The sequence below is a fragment of the Hylaeus anthracinus genome, unplaced genomic scaffold (genome assembly GCF_026225885.1).
Source record: "Hylaeus anthracinus isolate JK02 unplaced genomic scaffold, UHH_iyHylAnth1.0_haploid 11010, whole genome shotgun sequence".
Taxonomy (NCBI): Eukaryota; Metazoa; Arthropoda; class Insecta; order Hymenoptera; family Colletidae; genus Hylaeus; species Hylaeus anthracinus.
The window spans coordinates 855-9,145 of NW_026533683.1; the positions used below are offsets into that span (position 1 = coordinate 855).

Sequence of the window (8,291 nt, forward strand, 5' to 3'; positions counted from 1 at the left end):
GATGTATTAAATATAATAATATTCCAATAAAAGTATAATAATGTATACCACATTGTACAACAATATGTATACAATATTATTATTTATTAACAATTATTAAGACCAGGTGTGGTTAGGTAGATATCCGTGAATCTGTCAACATAACGTATGGTCATTTGTTTTTTAATGCAAATGTGCAACAAGAAATGGATTGATAACCTTGTATCTATGTAGTTAATTTAAACTAGTAATCGAATATAAGTAGAATTAAAAGAATAAAGAAATAAATATCAAGAAAAGGAATGGGTGATAAAAAGGTCGATGAGAAAACGGAAGAGGATGAACGATTAGAGTATATTTACAACTATCTCACTTACTCGAGAAAATTGAAGATTGACAGATGGACGAAAATGTTATCAAATGCTGATATGAAGGTATATAAATTCTTTATGCAAAGGTATCGCATTGAATTATTGTTAATTCTCTTATTTTATACATTTAGGATATAATAACAAAGTTCTTTGGCACTCCATCGGAGATGATCCTCGTGTTGGAAGTGACACCCGCCGGTGCCTTGATGCCCTATCTTGAAATAGTACAATCCAAGAAAAAGCTGACGTACTTCTTGAAGAGGAAACCCCAATTAGTCACCGAGGTTAATTACAAAGACCTCCTGATACCGGGTGATATGGCGCCAAATTCGATCGAAGAATTGGCAATTCTTGTCGAGGAGGTCGGCATTTTACTACTATCAGTATTATTATGTAACTAGAACTCACATAATTGTATTCTACATTTTTAATCTCACTTTTACGAACCTACAAAATGTTGGTACTAATCTCTCAAATGATGAATTGTGTTATAAGTGAATTGTATACAATTTTCAGGCATACGTACCAATTTTGTCTAATCCAAAAAATCACGTTGGCTGGCCAGATGTTGTTCGTAAAGATGTAAAAAAACAAGTTTACGAACTCAGGAGCTTGATATGGCAGGTAAAAGAATATTATAATTCATGTCAATCACACAATATTATATATTTTATCAAAATCAAGTTCAAAAGAATTACTTGGTTGGTTAGTTAGTTTTATTGTGGAGTACTTAAAATAGGCATTAGACTGAGTTCATCAGAGATAGTTTCAAACAGACTAAGAAAATTTTTATTTCTGATAATAAATAAAAAATAATGAATAAATTCTCAAGATTTATTTGTCGGTAATGAATAACGAGGCATATCATAATACAAAAAGACATTCGGTCAAGTTTGTACTCTTCGATTAATTCAAAATACTATACAAAAAACGTAGCAGCTGTTATAGGAAAATCACAAATACGAAAATTTTTAATTTGAATAGAAATCTGCTTTGTCGGTATACAAAATTTAGTCGCTCTCTATCTAGCGTCAGGAAAGGGAATTATTTTAGCCGCTGCATACTGTTTCCAGACTAATTTTATATTTATAAAAGTGATTCCAGCTAATATCTCCTCGAATCAAGTATCTTACACACTTCCTTAGAATATAAAGAGCAACTAAATAAAATTTCATTTGTATCAGAGAAAAATAGTAGGAATTACAGGAAAGTCACGAACACGCAGACGTTGAATCTTGTATTGATAAATACGAGACAGTAACAAGCGTATAGTTACAGTATTAAACAAAGGGTACATAGGAAATTCTTATACTAGGTGACAATATTGTTACCATTTAATGCTTGCAACATACTTAAGTGATAAAATGATAAACTTAAAGATACACGAATGTTGGTAGTACAGTAAGGGAGTGAAAATAATATGGAGGAGTCTTTGGTTACGCAACATCATCAATTAAGTACATTACTATCTTTGCAGTCGGCTGGTATCGAATTCCCAACTTTGGGTCCACTTTTTTTTTTAAGTATGATTCAGTTTAATTAGGAATCTAAAAATGGTAACACTAGGTTTCTCTCTCGTCGAGAGCATTCCATACATGTATAGACATCTTTGCGCGCTTTCAAATCTAGAAATACCTTATAAGGCCTAATCTGATCCTTCTGCAGTGCCTTATACAAAAGAAGAGAAAATTGATTTGGCACTCAATTATGGTGAATCTCTCCAAGTTACGAAACATCTGCCGTGTCTTTACCGTTCATCAGACATGACATCTGCAGATTCTTAATTCTGGAGAAACTCAAAACAATATGTGCCAGCCACCGTTGGCGATTTTGTTTCGTTACAAGTCTAATCCTACATTTCTTCAACTGCTATTAAGCTTTCGCGATTATTATCGTAGAACTTATGAAACTTAATTTAATTTTCAAATGTACAACTTTGCGGTTACTCGAGGGATTATTAATAAGAAAAGAACCGTCCCTCTAGGAGGACGAACTGAGGTCTTAGAAGATCTTTTTTGTCGAGTCCAGAGATGGGCAAAATCCTAGGCTTCGAATATATCTGAAGTTTTCCGATACGTTTGTCTCGTTTCCTCTTTTGGACATTTTCCAAAGACGGAAATGAGACAAACACGTCGGAAAGCTTCAGATTTATTCGAAATCTAAGGTTTTGTCCGTCATTGTTGTTGACACACGTACAACAGGTCATCCAGTAAAAATCCCCATTTTCAAGGTTTATGAAAGTATTGTAAATATATGAAAATCTATTCTATTATAACAATGTTGTAGGGTGAAGGGTGATATGGTTATTTTGCGTTTGATTTATTCTATCAGCTTCTAAAGCTATTATAGCTAATTAAATAACTTGAGGAAATGTTGCTCGTTGTATTTGTTTTCCGAGCTGAGTCTAGAATAAATCTAGAATAATGTAAATTTCAATCATTTCCGGAATACGTAATTATTAGCTGTTGTTACGTATTTAGTTTTATTTTCGCTCAAGTGCCGCCTCCGTTCTGTAACTGTAAAAAAAGAAAAAAATATGCACGTCGAATTGAGTAACCTTCTCCTTTTTCGAAGTCGGTTAAAAATAAAATAGCTACTCGATTGGTGTTTCATGCGCTTATTTTCGGGGATATACTAATAAAAAATTAACTGTTGAAATTGCTTTCTACACAACTAAACAATTCATTAGGTAAAAGGAAAGATAACAGGGCAAACATTGTTACCGATGCCGATGGGCATCGACGATATTCTCCATGAAGAATTTCATTCTGAGCCAGATATTAAAAAACTAAAATTGAAGAACAACGTGGAAGAAACTGTAATCAAATGGGCGACCCAAATTAATGAGAATCTTAACGAAGAGCTTTCGAGGTTTTCACAGTATGACCAAATATCTACATCAGGTAATTTTTTTAATTAGATTTCTTTTACTATGAGTTACTTTGATAGATGAATCGCTTTTTTTTTTGTTTGTAATAATTCTAATTTGTAATCATTCTAATTTTATTATTAAATCATATTTAACAAAATTAAAATGTTTAAGAGCTGCATAACTGATCGTAGTATGTAAGGATTTTCAAACATTTCGGTTTGCTTAAGGAAAGGGAAGCATTACGAGAGAACAACAAAATATTTGTTAACGTTACTAATTTATTGAATATTCGACGAATATTATTGTTAGTTTAATGCATCAATTCTTTCAGAATTAGAATACTGGACTATGAGACTGAGGAATATAGAATTTCTATATCGTCAGCTAAAGGATCCGAGAGTAGTACATATGGATATGTTTTTAGAAGAGATGAAAAGTCCATATTCAGAGTTCTTCAAGAATTTGATCAAGAATGTTGCTGCGAGTACGTAGCAATCCCTTAAACAAGTCTTACAGTCCTTACCTTCGAATCATTTATGTTCTATTTTCAGCATTATTGGAAACAAGAGACATTAATCTTTACTTGAAGCCTCTAGAATCCTACTTTCAAGAAATTGATAATTCCGAATTCAAAGATGTAGGAACCAAGTTGAAAGCTTTAATGCACTGCGCCTGTTTAATGTGGGCAAACTCGAAATATTATTCTATGGAAAGAATGATCACATTTTTACGTGAAATTTCAAACTTGTTCATTTCTCAGGTAAGCGATCCTTATAGATAAAAAAAAAAAGCGAAAGAAAATAAAGTTTATTTGTATCTCCTTATTTGGACCTAACAAGGGAAGGCGTATCTTTTACATACTAAGGAATTTCGTCCTTTAAAAAATTTCACCTGGTTTTAAGACCTGGTATCAGGAGTGTCTATGCCATTAAGGTCCCGGGATCACTGAACTAATTTAAGTCCCATACGTTGTAGGAATTCTATAAAAAAATAAACTAAAATTAACATGTTCTTCATCGATACCCTCATACAAGGTACAAATATATTTTCCAGGCAATCAAACATATAAATCCGACGACGTTATTCGAAGGAGACATCGAGGAAACTAGAGCAAAAATAGCGGAAGTTATGCCACTACTTGAATATTATCAAGAAACATTTCGAACGTTTAAAGAGAGAATTGAAAGTTACTTCAAACCCCCTGTTGAACCTGTGCCTTGGACATTCCACGAGAAATTGATTTTTGATAGGATTCATAAATTCGAGAAGCGGCTTAAAGAGATTGAGGTTTCGTAAAAGATTTTCTGAATGATTTTTTTTTAGAAGTAGTTTAATATATTTTATAGAACAAATAATACCAAGTTATTACTCTATGTTTTAACTTTATTCGATACAAAGTTCCAAACAAAATATTTATTGTACCTTGTTCCACATGTAGTGTTTGCGGAGACCATCATAACTTTTAACTGGTATAGTTAAAATAGAATACAGGGTGTTCCAGAACTTCTGTAAGAACCGGAAATCGGAGTAGCTGACACGATTTTGAACAACAATTTCCTTTGCAAAAATGTCGGTGAGGGCTTCATTTTTGAATTATTAACGAAAAACCATCGACAAATCACAGCGCTGGATTAGCGCGCGCTCAGGTGCGAGAGCATAAGCTCGAGCCAGGATTGGCCAGTTACGCCAGGTCGCTGCGTAGCCAGCTAAGCGTGCGCTAATCGAGCGCTGTGATTGGTCGGTTTCGCTAATAATTCAAAAATCAAGCCCTTACCAACATTTTTGCATTTTCGGTTCTTACAGGAGCTCTAGGACACCCTGTACACTTAAAAATAGAATACAAGAATAGAATATACTTACAAATATATATATTTATCCATATTTTTATGTATATACTTCATACGTTTGAATAATATGTTCAATGTATTATTTATTAACATAATTTTATACAAATTTAGAGACTAAATGTCATTTAACAATTTGGGATTTCTTGAATGTTCTTTTTTTGTTTTTTAATAAAAATAAACAAACGAAAGAATACAAATTTTATAACGATTATGTTTCTTGTTTGGTAGTCGTTGTACGACGTTGTGCAGGATTACATGAAGTTAGAAAGGATAGAGCTGGCTGGCTTAAAAGCAAAATCATTGCTTTCCATGATTGAAGATATTTTCGATGAGTTTACTAAATTATATAATAAATTTGGGGACGCCTCCTACGATGTCTTGTCACCCGAAGAAACTCAATTCACCCAAGATTTAGAAGCATTTTTTACCGAAGTAAATAATTTCTTTTAAAAAAGTAATAATGATGTAATGAAAAAAATTTAGTAAGACGAAATCACAACGAAAATAGAATAATAATCGTATATCAACTCTTTGCTGTCCGATTTTTCTGATTTCAGTACATTTTTGTCGAGCCTCGTTCGACCTAGGGCCGCAAAGGGTTAACCAGTACAGACAGATACCTGTCTGTGAAAGACAATGTTTTAAAAGAATTATTAACATGTCTCTATCGACTTCAAACAACATCTGAATTTTCTTAATTCTCCTTTTCAATCTTTTATTCGCCCTTTGCAATTATGCGTTTAACCAACTATGGCGTTTTTTTAATCAAAAGGTGGAACACTTCGATCGACGTCTGGCAAGCATTTTCGATCAAGCATTCATGGAATGTCACAATTTGGAGTGGCTCTTTAAACTTATTTGGATGATGGGTTCGATTGCTCATAGGCCTATAATTATGGCTCAACTGTGGCACAATTATGAAAATTTGGTTCAAAGAATCGATAAACAGTTTGATGATATAAAGGTGAACACACATTACCTTCGGATTAAAAATCAAATAACAAAGTATAGTGTTTCAATATAATATAATTAAATATAATATAATCAATATAATATAAATAATTAAATTAATTATTATAAATATAATATATATTATATATATAATATATATATTATAATATATATATATATAATAATAATTAAATATAATATAATATAATCAAATAATATAATTAAAAATATGTCTAACTAAATTTTAATGAATCGTTTATCCTGTAGGTAATATTTGACGAGAGTTTCAATTCGGATCAGAACACATCGCGTTTGTTGGTTAATCAGTATTTACCGCCAGTGGCATCAGCTTTGTGTTTTTTATTGAAACTAAGAGAAAGATGTCGTTTTCCAGTTCAGAGCGCACATTTTGTCGATCATCCCTTAATCACAGCTAAAATGACAAACGCCCTGAAAAGCAAATACGACGAACTCCGAGTAATTATCAATGAAATAATTAATGAACAATTACCTTATTTAACAGAAGCCTAAGATCTACCAATATCTTATTTAACGAAACAGTAATATTTAAACGAAGTCACGAATTTATCTATTTTTTTAAGTCGATTATCGACGACAAGGAACACGAAATATTTACCGCCTGGGCAGCGAAGGTGCCAGAAATTTGTGAAACCCATTTAACGAAAACTTTGCTAAATGTTAGAGAAGACAAACTGCTGGAATTGAATTTCGACCCAGAGTTAAGGACTTTGTTAAGGGAAATACGTTATATGCTAATTATGAAAAGGACCGATCTTCCTGAAGAAGCTATAGCATTTTATAATAGATCGCAATTCTTTTTCAAAAGTACTTACAATCTCAATTTGATCGCCACTTGGTAAGTAACACGATCGTTTCATTTTTTTTAAAGTTTATTGAAACCTAATTTAAGCAACGTATCGTTCACTGCAAACTTGGTTGAATATATTAATTAAAAATTTTTTGGCAATTACAAAAATTAGTTAAATTTTATTCATTATTTTGAATTATCATTTTTTATATTTGGTTTATTGAACTTATGCTCGTAAAGCAATATCTCCTAATGTTGAAATTAGATCAACATGACCATAAAAAATAATTTCAATTTTTAATCCCTCTATTGAATTAAATTATTTGAATTTAATAAGGGTTAACAATTACACGAAAACATCGTTCAATAGTTAATAATAATTTAAGTATTAGAAATTTTGAGGTACTATTAATAATAATCTTAGAAATTTATTTTTCATTAGTAGAAGTAAAATCGAATGTATGTATGTATTATCATTATTTTTTGATAATGGAATTTTTAAATCATTTTTTTTTAGACTATGCGAATAATCACAGTTTTGTCCCAAGACCTTGATTTTAAATACTTTTAATTAATTGCGTTTTAGGTACAATGGAATACGAAATGAAAGTGCTCCAGTGGAATTTGATATAATAAAAGAAGAAGTCGAAGACATTGACGCCTTAATTGATTACGGCCAAAACAAATATAATTGGAATTCCGAAGGTATAGGGTTAATGTTTCCCAGAAATTAATCATAGTCAAATATCATGGACTATGTATCAATTTTATATTTAACAATATATAATAATGTTCTAATCTTTAGCTGATTTTGATAAATGAAAAACTCAATAAAATATTTCAGAGGTTCCGGAATACATTGAGAATCTATTAACAGTTACTCGAAAATTGCACACCAGAGTGTTTCGAGCACAGAACAATTTAAACAATATTTTGGATACAATGTATTCTTGGGCGATGATGCCAGTCCTCTATCGCAAGGATGCAAGGGACGATAATTTATTGATGACCGCCGAGAAGGACGATAAATTCGAGGAAAGGTTCACCGAAATCGAAGACACTGCCACTGAACTCAAACGAATTTTGAAAGAAAATTACAAGTTATACTTTGATTTATTACCAGACAGCTTTTATGAAAAAGATGAAGCAGAATTTCTCGAAGGTGATACTTCGATTCTTATTGAAATAATCTAATAATATACAGGATGTCCTAAAAATGTTGGAAGTCCTTGAAAAGGGTGGTTCGGTGGGTGATTTGAAACAACTTTTTCCTTAGCGAAAATGTTGTCCGAGGCGTCGTTGAGGAGATATTAACAGAAAACCCTGACCAATCAGAGCGCGAGTACGCCGGTGGACCGGCCACGGTAGGCGTAGCCTCCGCGCTCTGATTGGTCGGGGTTTTCTGTTAATATCTCCTCAACGACGCCTCGGACAACATTTTC

At 32.2% G+C, this 8,291-nt stretch overlaps 1 pseudogene; it reads left to right on the forward strand.

The window, feature by feature from the left end:
* The first annotated feature begins 281 nt into the window (after positions 1-281).
* On the forward strand, positions 282-8,011 carry LOC128896514 (dynein beta chain, ciliary-like; annotated as a pseudogene).
* Positions 8,012-8,291: the final 280 nt, after the last annotated feature.